The sequence below is a fragment of the Chelonia mydas genome, chromosome 8 (genome assembly GCF_015237465.2).
Source record: "Chelonia mydas isolate rCheMyd1 chromosome 8, rCheMyd1.pri.v2, whole genome shotgun sequence".
In the NCBI taxonomy this organism is placed as follows: domain Eukaryota; kingdom Metazoa; phylum Chordata; order Testudines; family Cheloniidae; genus Chelonia; species Chelonia mydas.
The window spans coordinates 86,502,939-86,522,345 of record NC_057854.1 but is presented as its reverse complement, the minus strand read 5'-3'; the positions used below and the strand labels follow the sequence as shown (position 1 = coordinate 86,522,345).

Sequence of the window (19,407 nt, the reverse complement as noted above, 5' to 3'; positions counted from 1 at the left end):
TGTAATGTTACTAAGGCTATGTCTACACTGGCAACTGAGCAACAAAACTTGTGTCTTTCCGAAAGTTAAAACACAAACACCCCCAACCCCCAACCCCAAAAAAGACAAAAGTTCTGCTGCGACAAGTGCTGGTGTGAACAGGGTGTTGTCGGCAGGAGCACTCTCCTGCCGACAACACAAACGCCGCTTGATGGGGGTGGAAGTTTTTTGTCGACAGGAGAGCGGACAAATGGCGGCTACATGGCGTGACTTTAGCGACACAGCCATGTCACTAAAAGCTGTGTAGTGTAGACATAGCCTAAGCAAATATCCATTACATTAGAACATGATTAGAGCGGACTGAATAATCAATTTTTGGTTCAATGGCTGAACTGAAAATCCCAAAAGAATGCTGTTAGTTTCCAAACTAAATTGATTTGTTTTCATTTTTTCCCCTCACCAAAATGGGGGGGGGTTTGAGAGAGAGAGAGAAATCATTAACTCAACATTTAAAAAAAAAAAGAAAGAACAAAAAAACCTGTCGATTTGACTTTAAAAAAAAAATCCTAATTTTTTATTTAGCTGAGACAGCAGTTTTTAGCAAAATTTACCATTTGCCAAAAATGTACACCCAGTCCTAAATGCAATCTCTTCAGGGCATGGTCAATCTCTTACTAGGTGTACGTACAGAATCTAGCACCATGGAGCACTGATTTCAACTGGGGCCTCTAGACACTAATACAATACAAATAATTATCATTATGGTGAAAAAGTAATTACTTAGGACTAAGTCATATGTGCATATTATGTGAAATGAGCAGCTGTGCACATATACACTGAAATGTTAGGTCATTTTAAAATTTTCAAGAACTCTGAAGACTGGACTTTTCAATAGCCGATCTAGAGACTATTCCCACCAAACAATGAGTGTCAGTGTTTTCTTTCCCACTGTGCTTGTGGATGATCCTACCATATCTCCTTTTGATGTGGCTAATGAAACTATTCACAGATTACCAAACCCAGCGAGAGACCACTTCAGCCCATAGGCGTGGGAACTAGGGATGCGGGGGATGCTGCAGCACCCCAAGATTTTGTGCGGGGCCCCGGCCCCAGCTATGGTCCCAGCCTCAGCCCCCTTACCCCTGTTCGCGTCCCCCCCACCCTCCTGGAGCCACGGCCCAGTCCTGGCCCCAGCTCTGGGAAGAGGGGGCACGGACAGGGTAAAGGGGGTGCGAAGTAAAAAGTTTGGGGAGACACTGGCTTTCAGCACCCCCACTCAACAGGTGTGGCAGGTTGGTGGTGTTCAAAAGTGTTCCAGTGCCAGTGGTTCAGCAAGACACTCAACAGGTGCAGGTTGGTGGTGACGGTGCATTTAGAAGACAAAACAAGACGGAGAAATCTGCTGATCCACAAAGAAAATTCAGTGATTCATGTAACAATTATATTAGTTGCACACTGGATTTAGTACAATATATGTGAAAGCAAAGGTGAGGTCTTGGGTAAACAATGGTGTGAAGAGGCAGAGGAACCTGCAACATTCCCTCTCTCCCAGTTTGCCATTTTCAGTCAGTACATATAGCACTGCTCAGCCAATGGGTGTGCATGCCAAACTGGGCATGTCCACACTGATCAGGAACAGTAGTCCCTCACAGGGTCAAAATGGGAAGTGGTACCAAGGCTGCTCCACAGCCAAGACTTCAGCAGCCTCAAAAATGAAGCATCCCTATTAGGTTTGACAGGTGGAGCCGAACAGTTATGAGTCCACCTGTCTCTCCCGTCTTCAAAACCTACCCCTGCACTAGAAAGCATAGAGCCCCATAGAGCTGTAAGTGCAATGGGTAGGCGCTGCGGACTGCACAGGGTTCCACTGCATTCAGGATCTTTTGCACATCCAGAATGGAGGCGGGAAATCTGCCTATTATAGAGGAAAGCAGAGGCAGGCATGGAAAGACAGACCATAACAGCAGTCTACAAGCATTGCCTCCCTTCGGCCTTTCTTGATATCCCCTATATTGTTTTTCCAGCGAGAATTTTATACCCCAAAGTTTGTAAGTGGGCTGCCTAAATTTGCCATTTTGTTGCCAACTGTCATCATGAAACAAAGCAATTTGTTCACACTTAGGAAAGAAACTACACTCTCCCCTCCAGCTAACATATTTGCAAGACATTTTCTGTGTGGGGAAAAAAATCCTGAAACCCTCATTCATTATATAGGTACACACACACACACCACTACTACTATTAAAAGTCACTCTTGAGGTAATTTTCATTAATCCTCTTTTAAACTCACTGATAGTTCTTATTAATCCTTGGAAGCTAGACACTGGAAAATGTTCACTTATCAAGCAAACCTTCCCCCCCACTGATTTACACATCCAGTCACATGCACACACTGGTTTATAGTTTGGAGCAGAGGAATTGCCACATCAATTGCAGAATTGTCCTATGGTTCATCTGAAATACCATTATGATACTCAGGGTAGGACTTGTCCACATGTGGAGTTATTCCAGTATAGCTATTTCTGATTTATTCTAGAATAAAAGCATCCACATATAGAGTTAGTGTGTCCTCACATGGATAGTTAATCCACTTTAAATTCTTAATTTATTCTGGATTAATTTTAATGTGTAGAAACGTCCTTAGAGAGATTAGGTCTAGTCCATGCAATATCACCACATTGAGGGGAAAAAAGCTGCCTGAGTCCAGCAGTGATAAAACTGGACCAAATCCAGAGAGATGCCAAACAATCTGCCAGTTTGGTTCCATGGGAATTGCAAGTCCTCAGCCCAACTCAGGATTTGAGAAAAGATCCTGCTCCTTGCTCTCACAGAAGTTAATAAATTTTATTACAGATTTCAATTTAAGCAGGTGCAGGCCATTGGTCCTTGCACCAAAGCAAGAGGGCTGATAGCCCTTGTCATTTTTATCCTTTATTTTATAAATGCAGATGCTAATTTCATTTCTAGATGGCTTCAATCCTTTTATGAATCTTGCCAAGTTACTTGCTTATTTCTGTGGCAGCAAGTTTCACAAGTTAATTTTATATTGCATAAAAAGTACTTTTTATTCATTTTAAAATTTGTCAATTTCGTTTAGTCTGTCTTTGTTCTTGTATTATGGGATAGGGTAGGTCAGTTCATTAGAACCAGGCTGCTGGAATAATTCCTATTGGTTTGCTTCCGCTGCAGGGCCTAACCAACAGACCAAGAATCAGGAGCTGGGGAGCTTTGTCTGTACAGCAACTGAGCTACTACCTTCTGTAAAACTTATGTTGTTCAATATCTTCCAGGACAGACCCAATATCCCAAGAATACATAAGCCTGCTGTGAAGCCAGCATTTAAGATATTCCACAGGTTGTACTCTTAGAGCCACAGACACATTGTTTATGAGTTAGGCTCCAAGGTCCTGAGCTTTTGCAGGATCAGGGCCCAAGAATTCAGACCTCTAGTATCCACAGAATTAGTTACTACATAACTACAGATCTGAATTATACATATTATTTAAAATGAAACAAGTAGCTGAAAATGTATGTTTGTTATAACTCAGTATCTGTGCTAAAAGATTAAAAATAGAATTGAAGTGTGTTTACTTCTGAGACAGCAATATATCCAAAAAAGAGATGAAGTTAGAAGTCTCAGAACAATTTCGAAGTGTTTCATTTCTAAACGTATGTAACTTGATTAGCTTTATAATTATGCAGATAAGATTGCTTTATTGCACTAAATTTCTAAGGGAAAGCAATTCATGAAATGTATTCTGACATTTAGCACTTGATTAAAAAGCTCCCAAATTGCTCTAAAATATACAATGGGGAGATAAAATAGGAGATTTAGAAGTCATTAACTGTATACTAATCCTTTAACCTCATTTAGTTTGTGTTGGACCAGCAGACAATACTACTACTATACAGTACTGGTCACTTACTCATGGAGTTTTATTTTCAAGCTAAATCTACAATTAAAGTAAATACAAACTAATAACCTATTATGATTAGCTCTAAATTAATTGCAATATTGGGGAAAATGTGACAAATCACTTTAAATATTATTTTATACATAATGCTAAAAAATACAATAAAAACATCATCTAGATGGATCTTAAAGAATTTCTCTCATTAAAAACATCATGAATATTAGCCTGGCATAAGCTATTGCAGTTTAAGAATGACTAAAGTCAATTTATATATAAGACAAGTCACAAGTGGTAGTGAGGCACATTTTGATTAATAATATAACATGTTTCTACTTAAATGCACTAATTAGACCCAATCTGCAACTTGTTGCATGAAGACAGACTACTAGATCAGCACAGAGCCCCAATGAAGTTCTTGTCTGCCCACACAAATAGTTGCAGGACTGGGGCCTTAATCAACACAACTTTCCTTTGTGGAATTTTGTGATTCCCACTTTATAGATGCGGAAAATGAGACACAGCTGTAAGTGATTTGTCCATGGCTATACAGCAAATCAGTGTCAATGCTAGGATTAGATCACAGCAATTTCTGACTCCAGCCTCATGCTCAGATCACTAACATACACTATAAAGACATACTGAATAAAAATTAATCAGTATTCACAATGGATGGACAAGATACTTATTCCAAATATGTTTTTGTTTAAGCAGAATTTTTATAGCTACATACTCAGTGTATTTTTTAACAAATGATTGGGGTTTTTAGTAGGGATATGTAACTAACTGAAATTAAATAAAATCAGTCTAAATATATATTGGCTTTAATGCAAAATTGAAATTTGTGGGGGAAGTTAAAAAAAGCACAAACTTGCTAACTAAAACCTTGGCTGATTTAGATTGGTCATTATCTGATTTATCCATTCACTTCTGCAGCTGAAACACCAGAGATTGCTACACACAAGCATAAGAGGATGTGCAATATTTTGAAGATTTAATACACTTTAGAAGCAGAGCCAAACTCTTTCTTAAAACAAATACACTTTTTGACATCAGCTAAAAGATTATCTGTAGACAGTATACCAGCCTCTGAAACAACTGTCATTACACTAGTGAATGTAAATATTCTGTCCCCAAAAGCAGCTTGGGGAATAGGGGATAAACAGGTAATAAGGATGAGAAGATAGATAACAGAGTTTAGATCCAGATGGAATTTTCAACAAGTTGCATATTTTTTCCCAGCAGCAAACAGGCCAAACATGGCAAACAGACAAACACTAAACATGACAGGACACCTTAATTAACTCCCTTCTTTCTTTCTGTTACCACATTTCCCTTAAGACTAGTTTTGCCACTAGTTTTGGGGGAAAATATAGTAAATATTCAGTAATAAAGTGACAACTATCACCAGACAATCCCCAGATGATGTGTTCTACCATAGGTTTAAGTCCTGTCATGATTGTTCCCATCGAGGATCAAGCTATTTCCTTTTCCTACCTGTAACAGTATCAAGAACTATTACCCCATAAATTTAGCAGTATCACAAAGATGGGGCAGAAGGTGTTTGCGTGGGGGTTGATTCAACTCTAAGGAAGTGGCTGAAGGGACAGCAGCAAGTGGAAAACTAGGCTAGCCAGCCAGGGTAGGTGCTATTTCCACACCTGCTGGGAAGCTCCTGTAATAAGTCACTCCCAATACCCTGCCATCACTTCCAACTCTGGCACTCATATAAGCAGACACACTCTCCATGCAGGGAGAGAAGTTCAATAACCATTTGCCCTGTGTGCTAACCACACTGGAGGAGCATGTGAATATCACCCCTCACTCTCCCACCCCCAGCCACGCCACGGCGGGCAGGCGTGGGGGAGGACGGGGGTGTCTCAGGAGGCACCTTCCCCCAGAGCCAGCCTCAGCAGGGGCGGGGCAGGGAGGGAGATGGGGGTCTCGGGCACCGCACCCGCAGAGCCAGGCATGCCGCGGCGGTGGGGGGAAGTCTCGGGCACCACACCAGCAGAGCCAGGCATGCCGGGGCGGTGGGGGGAACTGGGGGGGGGGGATCTCGGGCACCACACCCGCAGAGCCAGGCATGCCGGGGCGGTGGGGGGAACTGGGGGGGGGGGGTCTCGGGTACCACACCCGCAGAGCCAGGCATGCCGGGGCGGTGGGGGGATCTGGGGGGGGGGGAGGTCTCGGGCACCACACCCGCAGAGCCAGGCATGCCGGGGCGGTGGGGGGAACTGGGGGGGGGGGGTCTCGGGCACCACACCCGCAGAGCCAGGCATGCCGGGGCGGTGGGGGGAACTGGGGGGGGAGGTCTCGGGCACCACACCCGCAGAGCCAGGCATGCCGGGGCGGTAGGGGGAACTGAGGGGGGGGGTCTCGGGCACCACACCCGCAGAGCCAGGCATGCCGGGGCGGTGGGGGGAACTGGGGGGGGAGGTCTCGGGCACCACACCCGCAGAGCCAGGCATGCCGGGGGCGGTGGGGGGATCTGGGGGGGGGAGGTCTCGGGCACCACACCCGCAGAGCCAGGCATGCCGGGGCGGTGGGGTCTCAGGAGCCACCTCACCCGCCGAGCCAGATACGCCGGGGAGGGCCGGCGCGGAGAGCGGCCGCACGGGCACAGCGCTGGCCACTGTTCTGCGGGTCGCCGCCAGCCGCGATTTCCCCTCAGCGCCTGCGGGGCTTACCCGAGCCGAGCCGCGCCAAGCCGAGCCCTTTCCCTGCCACCCCCTGCTGGGCCGCCGCACTCACCGCCGCCCTCTCCGCCCGGGACTCAGCCTCTCTGGGCGACCGGAGCTGGCCGACCTCTCACCCGCTCCTCCTCCCGCGGCTGGCTCCGCCTGGCCCCGGGCGGGGGAGGCGGCGGGGCTGGCCGGGCCCGGAGCTCTCCCGCCCGCCACAGGACCCAGGGTTTGCCGGCGGCGCCCGAGGCAGGCAGGGAGACGCCCTCTCTGTGCCCCTCGCCCAAGCGGGCGGGGCTCTGCCTGCTGCTCCCCTCGGGCCGCTTCTCCGGGTGTCGCTGCGCTGCCCCCCGCCTCACGCCGCCCCAGTACCAGGGATCCCATCGCTTCCCATCACAGCGCACCCCCGGCCTCACACCGCCCCCGTGCCAGGGAATCCCCCACCCACCACGGCGTCATACCCCCCGGCCTCACACGGCCCCTTCCCCTGCTCCTTCTTCCCCCACTCCTTCACATCGCCTCAGTGTCAGGGCTCGCCCCATGGCGTCATCCCTTCCCCGCCCCCCCATAGTCTTGTACCCCCCTGCCAGGGCATACCCACACCGCCCCCCTGACAGGGTGTCACACTGCCCCCCATCACACCCCCATATTGCCCCAGTGCTGTAGCATCACTCCACTCCCACCCACAACCTGCTCTCACACAACCCCAGTGTCAGGGCAGCACATTGCGTCTCGCCCCTCCCACATGCTGCCCCAGTGCCAGTGGGTCACACTGCCCCCACCAATGCTCTCACACCACCCCAATGCCAGGGCATCCCACCACCCTCCACTATGCCTTCCCACCACCCCCACTGCACCCTCACACTGCCTCAGTGCCAGGATTCATGCCACTTCCCCACGCCCTCAGACCACTCTTGTGCCAGGGCATCCCACCGCTCCCACAACACCCCGCACCCTGCCCCAGTGCCAGGGGGTCATACCACCCCCACCACCATGCTCTCACACTGCCCCAATGCCAAGGCATAAAAGCATCCCACCCAACGCCGTCATACCACCCCACTGCCAGCACTCATCCCACCCCCCCATACCCTCACACTGCCCCAGTGCCAGGGGCATTACTCCTCTACCATGGTCACCAGTTCTCTGCAATATTGCTCCACCCAGTGTTCACAAAGAGGAAGCATAGCAAAGCTCGTGACAAAATTGCATGATATGCCACATCTACTGTTAAATAAAGACTTGTTTAATCAACCAAATGGTCATCTGCCCTGATGTTGCCCATTGTGGATAAGTTTACCGGACAAGGGATTTCCAATAGAGGACGAGTGGCGAGCTTTGTGGTCCACAGAGAAAATGACAATTATGTTTTCTGAGACCCCACTCGACGTCAACCCAGATTTGATTTACCACTAAGGCAATGGAGCCTTCTGAGCTAGTTTCATACTGGACATGGAATTTGTGCTGCAGCGGAATTTCAGCAACGTTTCAGAGACAGTCCACTATGTCAATGTGGGCAGCCCCAAACCATGACACACATTGTTGAGGACTGCTAAATGACAACTTCCTGGAGGTCTTTGTGCCTTGAACATCGTTGATAAGAATGCTGTGGCTTGGCTTGACCAGATCACACACACCAAATAATAATAGTGCCAAGGTGTCACTCCACACCCCCCCCACTCCACCCCTATGCCAGGGTGTCACTCTACCCCCCTCCATGCCATCACACCACCCTGGTGCCAGGGTGTCACACTGCCCACCAGTGTGTGTGTATGTGTGTGTGTCAGAGAGAGAGCAAGAGCACGCGCACTTTTCCTAAATTCTGTCACTCAATGAGCCAAATTAAGTGGAGCTGTAACTCAATTGTTTTCAAAGAAGTTAGAACAAGGATTATTTTCCCCCCTATGTTCAAACAAATTTAGGGTTGAGCAATACAGAAGGGAAAATATCCAGTTGCTGCTTTTAATTTAGCTTTCGACCAAATCACTAACTACAGCCCAAATTAAGCTTTGTCTCTGCCCTGAGGGTCCTAATTCTGAGGAGACGCTCAGCTTTCCTGACTCCCACTAATTTAAAGGAAAGTTGATGGAATTCAGCACCCTACAGGAAGTGCTCAGCACCTTAAAGATTAGGCCTGAAATGTGCAAGGACTTGTCTATGCCCAAACTGGTAAAACTTGCCTTTACTTGTGATTAGCTACTTTGATGCTATGAGTTACTCAAAAATACATTTGTTTCCAGAAGCAAAGTAGAGCGTCTGATTAAAGTTTTACAAAAAGTTATCACTTGCAAGCCAGAAGCAGGCACATGTTATAACACATCACATTTAACTTTGTATTTAAAGGTGGACCTTCCTTAACACTATATCAAAATTGAAAAAAAAGTTTGAAAGAACACCCAAACATGTATAGTTTGATTTTCCTGTTTACACATTGCTATTAGTAAAGATATTTATGTTTTAAAAGAGGGCTTTTCTCTCTCATAGCCTAACTAAGCCTTTTGCTAGGTCCTGCAGGGATGTCACGATCCCTAATGTTAAAGTTGAAATTGCCACATACAGAATGTATTGTGATGTCACAAATTCAGCATAATAGGCCAAATTCTGCCCTGATTTGCACCCATGCAGCTTCACTGAGAGGAATTTGGCAGTATGGGTAAGATGAAAGAGCAGACAAGCTGTGAAGGAGAAAAAGCTTCTCAAATGGCTCTTGTAGTTACCAAACAACATCATGTGCAGGACAGACTCTGCCGCTAGAGAACAAATCAGTTGTGAAACAGATATTTTAGCCAAAAGGCTAATATGAAATTAATCAGAATGTGTCCCTAACCTGCTTGAGAATGAATCCATCAATAGTCTCCTCAGTTGTGGTGGGCAGAAGAAAGCACTTTGAGGAGTTTGCAGCGATGGTGCAGTACACTTAGGTTGAAGGTACACACCCTACAATTTGTCAATTCAGTTTGTAATTTAGGAGTGTTCTTGGATTCCTCACTGATGCTAAGCTCTCATGTAATAGAAAGCATTACTCATAGATGCTATCATTTTCAGCTAGGTAGGAGACACCATCTCATCCTGACCTTGGTTATACATACTTTTGTCATGTCCAGTCTAGACTACAGCAGTATCACAGAATTTGGGGTGCAATCCAGACCAGTGAGAAGTTGTGTTACTTCTTACCCTGTAACCCTGAGTGTCCCACAATGGTTTGCCACTGTAGCTCCCAGCCTGGGAGCCATCCGCTGACTTTGAGGGAGTAGGTCAGAACCCTCTTTCCTAGACAGGGTATCTGCCACCATACTTTCTTTCCCCTTTATATAGAAGAAACCTGTTTGTCACCTTTGTCTGTTTATAGTCTCCTGGACATATCATCAGAGAGTATCCATGATTTCACCTACGGAGGTGTTACAAACATTTTACAGTGACATTAAGAGCCAGTGTGTTATTAGATTTCATTAGATAGACATATTATATTACATGTCACCTTTTAACTGAATATCATGACACCAGTGCGTGACCTGTAATGAGAATGTCAGGCCTGACAAGAGTTGCTAACATGGAGTAGTGAACCACAAGTGGGCCTGTGTGTCACAAGCAGTGCAGTGCATTTGGGCATGAAGTCATCAGCTCTTAGGAAACTCCAGCTAGAATGCTGCAGCATGTTTCCTCAGCCACTACATCAAACCCTTTCCTTTCCACACTTCCCATAGAACAGTGAATCAAATTCAAGATCTTGGGCTTTATCTTCAAGGTGCTGAATGCCTAGGCCCAATATAAATAAAAGATTGCCTAAAGCTCTGGGATGAAGACTGTGGCTGACAACTCCACTTTTCAGGCACAATGGAAATTTCTATCATAAGGTAGGTGCCAACTTCCCCTCTGCCCCGTGGGTGCTTGACCCCCACCCCTCCGGCCCCACCCCTGGCCCCGCTCTCACCCTGCCCCAATTCCACCCCCTTCCCCCAAGTCCCCACCCCATCTCTTTACTGCCTCCTCCCCCTCCCTCCTGGAAAGTCCTAAGCGCTGCCAAACAGCTGTTAGGCGGCAGGTGGGAAGCACTGGAAGGGGGAAGAGCGGGGACACGGTGTGCTCAGGGGAGGAGGAGGGGGTGGGGGTGAGGGGAGCTTGGCTGCCGGTGGGTGAGGAGCACCCACTAATTTTTCCCCATGGGAGCTCCAGCCTCGCAGCACCCACGGAGTCAGCACCTAAAAGCTCAACTGTGCGAGGGACAGTTTTCTTGGGGACTGGTCCACAACTGTGGAGTCAACTCCCACAGGAAGTAAGGACCATCATAAACTTCACCACTTTCAGCTCCAAATGCAAGGCAAACTTCATTGACTTGCCTTGTCTAACAAACACACAGCACTGTGTACATTAAAAAAACAAAACAAAAGAAAGCCCTTTCAAAACAAAACCCACAATTCTCCTTCTGGGGAGAATTTGAGAGGGAGAGAATGAACCACATGTAGCAGATGCTAGACATGTTGCACTACTGGAAGGCACTCCAATATTATTCTGTTCTGAAAAGAACAGAATCCCAGAGGCCCCAGATTTCTCTCTGGATTAGGGCTATCAGGAATAAACACATCTGGCCACCAGACGGCACTGTCTTCATGAAAAATCACTCTTGGGAATATTTGTTTTGAAACAACATAGGATCAAGTGTCAAAGTGCAGTGACGGCCTTTGAGGGAATGACTCAGCCGACACTGAAAATTGATGATTTGGAGAGTTAGGGCTAGTCTACATTGGCAACACTAAAGCGCTGCCAGGCTTTAACGTGGCTTGTATGGTCGCGGTGCAGCACTGGGAGAGAGCTCTCCCAGCGCTCTAAAAAAACCCACCTCCACGAGGGGTGTAGCTCCCGGCGCTGGAGCACTGTCTACGCTGGCACTTTACAGCACTGAAACTTGCTGTGCTCAGGGGGGTGTTTTTTCACACCCCATAGCGAGAAAGTTGCAGCGCTGTAAATTGCCTGTGTAGACAAGCCCTTAGATTAGGGGACTACCTCAAACCTGAATGCTGAATCTTGGCCTGAGGTGATCTTTTCTTCTGAGCCTCTTGACCAAGATCAGTTATCAGTATTATCAGTTTAACAGCTGTCACCAGGTAATTGTGGCAATTTCCTGCTTAGAGCCCGGTCCTGTGGGCTCTTTGCCCAGAACTCCAGTTAAAGCCGAAGGGAGTTCTATGCAAGAAGGATTTGCAGGATCAAACCCCTAATGCTATGTCTACATAAGCATTTCTCAGGAAATCTCTCACCATTGCACTACCACTAGTGCAGCTCCGTGGATAATATTGCCAGCATAGAGAGGACACAAGCATTTTTACTATCATGCCATCTAACCCTGCTCAGAGGAGATCTGTATGTCATGATGGTAAAATTGCCTGTGCCTTTCAACACTAACACTCCTACTGTTACCTCCACCCGGAAAACTGCACCAATGGGAGATTTAAAAACAAAGATCAAAACCAAAACCCTAGTGGAGACAAGGCTTTATTGTCTAGGTGTCAAATATTTGTCAAGTTTGGTCTGCACTGTCTTAACTTGTGCTTTTAGATACACTGACAGCAAATATTGAAGCAATTCAGTAGGCAGTTGCATTCTATAAGACAAAATGTACAGTACGAATACAATGTAGACTTAATTGGATAAAAAAAATATCAGACCAAGTTACTAGTTATAGTTACTGCTGTTTTCTTTTGGTTACTCTGCCATCACATTCATTTCTAATTCAGTGTCCAGGACATATTCTTTAAATAATTAAAATAAAAAAACCAACCACCACCACCTTCCGGTCCCGCCCCCCCACCCCCCGCAATTACATTTGACATCTCCATGACACTAATTCAGCTGAATTATAACTCTTCTCAGCATAGTCAGCTCTTTATAACTTATGTTGATTCATCCATCAGGGAATATTTATAGTAGGTTTACTGGTTAGGTTTCTACATTTTATTTATTGCCATCTCTATTATATGTTATAGTTTACTAATTTATACGCCAGAACACTTGAGTTCTATAAAAGAAAGTGTTTTACTGGCCATTCATAAGATTGCCTATAGCAGGGTTTCTTAAACTTCATTGCGTTGCGACCCCCTTCTGACAACAAAAATGACTACACAACCCCGGAAAGGGGGACCGAAGCCTGACCCCCACCGTCTAGGGCAGGGTGGCCAAAGCCAAAGCCCAACCCCTGCCACCATGGTGGGGTGCCAAAGCTTGAGGGCTTTAGCCCTGGGTGGCGGGGCTCGGACCTTGGCTTCAGCCCTGAGTCCCAGCAAGTCTAATGCCAGCCCTGGCAACCCCATTAAAATAGAGTTGCGACCCACTTTGGGGTCCCGACCCACAGTTTGAAAACCACTGACCTACAGTAATGCACTGGGAAAATCATTTTCACTAGTTCATTGTTTAAACAAATCAGGGCACAGATTCTGCTTGCCTTGAGGCCTATGGGACTACTCACATAAGTAAGGCAAGTAGGATTTAACTTGAAGTCGGTAGTGGATGTTGCTTGTTTCAGTCCAGTCCATTTTCTAGTAATGAGGTGTCACTACAGATGGAAACTTGTTAACAGTTTCTTTAGAGAGACCAAAAATTGGCTGGACATGGAGATTGACCTCTTATTACCCTTAGGATGATTCCACCAAGCCCAGGTTGAAGCACACTACATAGTTCATATGGCCCATGCTGAGATTCTTCCAGGGATAGAGAACTTCATTCTGTAGGGCTGCCAACCTAGCACTTTCACAAGCACCAAGCTCACATAAAAATGTTATAAGTCATTGAGAAAAAGTCTAGGTAAGCAATCATATTTGATAATACTAATACCAGGCACTTAGAGATTTTTATCCAAGAAAATCAAAGCACTTTAGAAAGGTGGATATTATTCCCATTTTGTAGATGGGTACACTGAGGCCCAGAGCAATGAGGTTTCTTGCCCAAGGTCACACTGGAGATCTGTGACAGCTGTGAGTAGAAACCAGATCTCTTGCCTACCAGTCCCCTTCTCTAGGCCCGAGGTGACATTGCCATTTTATAAGGGTGGCATTCTATTTATTCTGTGATGGACACTCCAGCCATCCATTGGGTGGAGCCCTAGAGCAGACCTTAGCATGTAACCAAGTATGTGCAAAGTCTCTCTTTTGACATTTCAACTACTAGACCCTAGAGCTCTGGAAGCTGGTGGATTCCCAGTGAGCACTCCTACACACCTCCCAAATGAAAGGATTTGCTAGGGCTAGCAGAAAAGACAGGATACCAGTTCGCTTGGTAGTGTCTCAGCCAATAACAAGTAAAGACAAACCCTGTAATTTCTAACTCAACCCCCTACTGAGCAGCCCCATAGTGGGGTAAAAGGGTAAACTTACTTTATGGGGTTTCTTAGGCCTGGTACTCTGATGCCTCTTCAAGTTCATCCTTGTGATAGCAATTAAGTCTAGGTTAGGGTTGCCAACCCTCCACGATTGGCATGGAGTCTCCAGGAATTAAAGATTCATCTTTAATTAAAGATTATGTCATGTGACAAAATCTCCAGGAATACATCCAACCAAAATTGGCAACCCTAGTTGCCACTTTAAGATGTTTTGAGGGCAGCTGTTCTATGCTCCAGACAATCCCTTTCAGGCCCCTCTCTATTTAGGTTTTAGCTTTTGGGCCCTCTACCCCCAGCCTGTTTGCCTAGTCTAGACAGGGCCCTTGGAAGGTTAATGCCAGATACTGTTGGCCTAACTTTCACAGGCTGTGAGCACCCACAGCTCGACCAACTTCAGTGCATTTCAGTCCCCATATCTTTAAGGTCTTGTTCCACCAATGGGAGGTTAGTTTAGCAAATGTACAAACAAGGATCTTTTGAACAGTTAAAAGTAGTTATTGCTAAATGCCAGCCATATTACTTTTTACTCCTTTAAAATACAGGAGGCAATGTTTATCAGATGGAAAGTACCAAGATGCGGGGGGAGGGAGGGCAGGAAGGGGAGGAGAGAAAGATAGATGTGTGCGTGGAAATAGTTTCAAGTTTTAAGTGATTATTATAAACTATGGAAAGAGGGCAGAGGGGAGGAATGTAAAGATTTGATTGTCTCTTTGCATTAATAGCTTGAGTCACATTTAAATGGCCATAACATTAGTCCTGCCTTCTGTGGGATGATTCCCCATGCTTAAAATTAAGCAGATTTCAAGTATTGTGAAATCAGAGCCTGACTGGGTACCTAGTGGAGCTGGTTGAAGTTTTTTCATCAAAAACAAAAAACAAACAAAAAATAGCTTTTCAACTTCCATGAAAATTTCAATACAAATTTTCATTTGGGTCAGAATTCTCAGATTTTAATGAAAAAACAGAAAGTGAAATATTTTCAGTCAAATTTTTCAGGGTTTGGTTTTATACAAACTGAACTTTTTTTAAGCCAAAAAATAGTTTTCAAACATTGACACACTTGTTTTTAGCTGAGGTGTTCCACCAAAAATCTGAAAAACATTCTGAAGAATTCTCCCACCCCCCCACCCAGATTTCCCACAAAAACTGCTCAAGCAACTAGTCACTTGGGTTGAAAGGAGCATTGCCCTCTAGTGTACAAAACAGATACCCAATTATCTATTTATATTTATGGACTGATTTATTAGGACATGCATCCTGCATCACTAAGTCTCTCAACATAATATAATTTGAAGAGAATATCTGAAAATAAAGTGACGGTGAGGCCAATGGGAATTTTGCTGTTGACACGAGTGGGTCAGGATTTCACATACTCAGTTAGTTCAGGGTCAGCACACAGCCCCTAATCCTGCAAACATGAACATTGGTAATTACATTTGTTAGCAATCCCATTGCAAAAGGTTGAGAGAGGAGGGTGGTCACTTCATCTCTGTACCTCAGCTCTCTATCTGCAAAATGGGGATATTAATCTTTCCTTTCACCCATCCTTACTCATCTTTTTAGACTGTAAATTCTTACAATGTGTTTTTACAGCACCTAGCACATTGGGGGCAGATTATGGCTTTATTGTGTAATACAAATACATAAGCCCGAATATGAGGGAGTCTCAGTACAAGATCTTACATTAAATCTGTTATTCTGTCCATAAGCAGACAAACCTTTGCTAAGAGTGTGATTCTGTACTGTGTAGGTCTGTTTCTCTCCTTCAGGGATATCATAAAGTCTCTCTACATTTGCGGTTATATGTAAGCCAAATTACACTCCTATTTTACATTCTGCATAAAATGCTTCCATTTCGTATCCTTGCATTATAAATGTTGCCATGGAAGTTTTTATGGGAAACGTGAAAGGTAAAATGTAGTTTCGTCATGTCTTCATGTTCATGTAAAAATAATGAAACTGATCAATTGTTTTACTTATGTTCGGTTTAGACTGTGGTTAATAGTTTTTGTTGGTAGACTGTGAATGTCTTTTTGTCTTCCCTGAATGTTTTTCAAAGCTAATAAATACAATTTCCAGAAAACGGCAGTCTTGAATTCTTTTAATCAAAACTAAATTGTGCTATTTAAATAATAATACATTTTTATTCTGAGACTGAAAACATATTTACATTCTAAAAACATGCCAGATGCAAGTTGGGGCCAAATCCTCAAATCTAGAGGACTTTGGGTACAGAAGACATTGTACAGTTCCACTGTGCATGAGAAAGAAGGGGAGAGTAGAATTCCAGGTCTGTGCTGTACCTTGTGAATCACAGGCATTTGGTCCGACAAAAGATCTAAATAGGTAGTTAATGGGTTTTGGAAAGGTAAAATGAAATCAAAACCAGATGTTTGAAAAGAAGACTAAGACAGCAACTAACTGTTTGTACAGTACATAGCTCAATAGGATCCTAATCATGGCCTTTGGGCACCACTGTAATATTAATAAAGACTAAGGCTTTAGCATTAACTCCTAAAAAGTACTGTAATAGCATCAATTCTATCTCTGAGTGATTCTTTCTATTTACCACTTGTGCAAGTATCAAAACCTCATCAAAATATAATCCCAACTATACTTACAAAATGATGGGGTCTAAATTAGCTGTTACCACTCAAGAAAGATCTTGGAGTCATTGTGGATAATTCTCTGAAAACATCGACTCAGTGTGCAGCGGCAGTCAAAAAAGCGAACAGAATGTTGGGAATCATAAAGAAAGGGATAGATAAGACAGAAAATATTATATTGCCTCTATATAAATCCATGGTATGCCCACATCTTGAATACCGCATGCAGATGTGGTTGCCCGATCTCAAAAAGATATATTGAAATTGGAAAAGGTCCAGAAAAGGGCAACAAAAATTATTAGGGGTACGGAACTGCTTCCGTATGAGGAGAGATTAATAAGACTGGGACTTTTCAGCTTGGGAAAGAGACTACTATAGGGGGATATCATTGAGGTCTATAAAATCTAGGGTGACCAGATGTCCCGATTTTATAGGGACAGTCCCAATATTTGGGGCTTTGTCTTATATAGATGCCTATTACCCCTCACCCCCTGTCCCCATTTTTCACCCTTGCTATTTGGTCACCCTAATAAAATCATGACTGGTGTGGGGAAAGTAAATAAGGAAGTGTTATTTACTCCTCATAACACAAGAACTTAGGGGTCACCAAATGAAATTAATAGGCAGCAGGTTTAAAACAAACAAAAGGAAGTATTTCTTCACAGAAAGCACTGTCAATCTGTGGAACTCTTTGCCAGAGGATGTCGTGAAGACCCAGACTATAACAGGGTTCAAAAAAGAACTAGATGAATTCATGGAGGAAAGGTCCATCAATGGCTATTAGCCAGGATGGGCAGGGATGGTGTCCCTAGCCTTCTGTTTGCCAGAAGCTGGGAATGAGTGACAGGGAATGGATCACTTGATGATTACTGTTCTGTTCATTCCCTCTAGGGAACCTGGCATTGGCCACTGTTGGAAGACAGGATACTGGGCTAGATGGAGCTTTGGTCTGACCCAGTATGGCCATTCTTATGTTTTTATTTAATAAGTGTATTCTCAACCAGAAAAATAGATATACAAAGATCACACAATTCTAAAATGATGCTAAGAGTTGATTTTTTTTTATTATTATTATTATTTTTTTTTAGTTCTCTGTCAATTCCAAAGAAATAAAAACAAATCATTTTGGGTCAGCTTGAAAATAATTTTTGGGGGGGTGGGTGTAGGAGAATATTCCAGCAACTGAAAAGTTACTTTATATCTGAAAAGGTTATTTTGTAATCAGGTCAAACAAGGTGTTTCATTCTACTCAATATAAGATTCTTTGTTTCAGCTTTGGGCATCTTTAACTTGAAAAATAAATAAATAAAAGCACAAGGAAATTTGGAAGTGAAAGGCTAGATTCACAAAGAAATGGTGGTGCCCTGCCCAAAAGCTGGCGGTTAGGGCACTCACCTGGAAGGGGAGTAAAGTCCATGCTCCAGATTGGGGATTCGCACGTAGGTCCCCCGGATGAGTGCCTAACCACCAGACTAGTGACTATTCTGGGGCAGAGTTCTCTCAGTCTCTTCTGTTGAAGCTGTTCCACTACACTTGAGATACTCCACTAGAACTAGACTAGCTTGAGTGAGAATGACCACACTGCAAAACACTATGTACACTATGTCCTTTGATTAGCAGCACAGAGTGATTGGATTAGCAGAGTAATGGGGACACTACTATACCTTTCTCCCACCTGTCATTAGTCTTGTCTATTTAGATGGTAAGCACTTTGGGGCAGGCAGTCTCCTGTTGGTACAGTCTCCTGTTGGTACAGTGCTCAGCACAATGGAGCAAAGATCTCAGCTAGGACTGGGACCAGGAGCTACTGTAATACAAATAGGTTTTATTTTTAACAAAATGTTATTCTGAAAGCAGCCTTACAGGTTGGAGGGGCACCAGACAAAACAATATGACACCCCTTCCTTTCCCGTTAAGTCACCTTTCATAGTCATTACAATGAATTCCAATGCAACAGTGCATTCAGTGAGTGAGCCTGAAAAGATTTGCTGGTTCAATTTAGTTAGGACAGTCCCAGGTTAAGATCCTTATTTGAACATATCTGAACTGCATTAGGACCCAATTCCATGCGATGTGAAGTGCCCTTAGTCTCCCACTGAATTCAAGTGGAGTTGAGAAGGCTGCATCAGACTCTTAGTTACCAATGTAAAAATCAGCCCCATTGAGGAGAGTCCCAGAAGGTCATGGTTTTAACAGGTTCAGAACTAATGCAAGAAAAAGACCTCTCAGCTGTACAATTATTATTTTAAAACTAATCGAACTCTTTTGAACCCAAAATAGGATTCAGATTGTGTACGAGTTTCAGATCCAGCTACACACATCCCTAATTATGACGTCCCTCAGTGAGATGGCTGAAGTGTAGAAATGTTTGGTCAAGAGCAATCACTCATTTTTAAAAATGGATGACCTGACAACAGAGACAACAGACCCTCAGCCTACAATGAGGTCCATTTTAATCCAAGCAGCCTGCTCCTTATTCAAAAGGTGAGGACAGCCACAATCTACTCCATTTTAAGTTCTGGAGAGCCCTTGGGCTCCTGTCAAGTTACCAAGGCTGCCATCAGTTGGGCAAATTGTGGATGCCCACACTGAATGAAAGTCCTTGTGTCCTTTCCTCTTCATAAGCACCACTGCCTCTTACTGGAGACTTGGGAAAGTTCTTTCCTGGATTGTACAGCTTGGCATGTTAATCAGATGGTTTGTTTTACTGCAGGAGGTTCCAAAGTCTTTAACATTCTCTGCAAGTCGGGAATGAAATAAAATTGGCGTAGGTGGAGTGTCTGGGAAAATGAGACTACTCTGGCACAAAGAATTCAGACAGGTCTGGAAGGAGAACTAGGAGGCTTCCTTCTGACATACCC

At 44.5% G+C, this 19,407-nt stretch overlaps 1 protein-coding gene across 9 annotated transcripts in view; it reads right to left on the bottom strand.

Annotated features, from left to right (window-relative positions):
• GNG12 (G protein subunit gamma 12) overlaps nucleotides 1–19,407 on the bottom strand; it is a 106,885-nt gene that overhangs the window by 60,032 nt on the left and 27,446 nt on the right. For 2 of the 9 annotated variants that reach the window (XM_043521027.1, XM_043521028.1), the window contains exon 1: nucleotides 6,645–6,924. The exons of 1 other annotated variant lie outside the window; for it this stretch is intronic. The gene's annotated coding sequence lies outside the window, so the exon portion shown is untranslated. Of the gene's footprint in view, nucleotides 1–5,387; nucleotides 5,428–6,459; nucleotides 6,522–6,580; nucleotides 6,925–19,407 lie in introns of those variants that run through there. 6 more of the 9 variants (XM_037907251.2, XM_043521029.1, XM_043521033.1 and 3 more) reach the window with 6 other exon arrangements.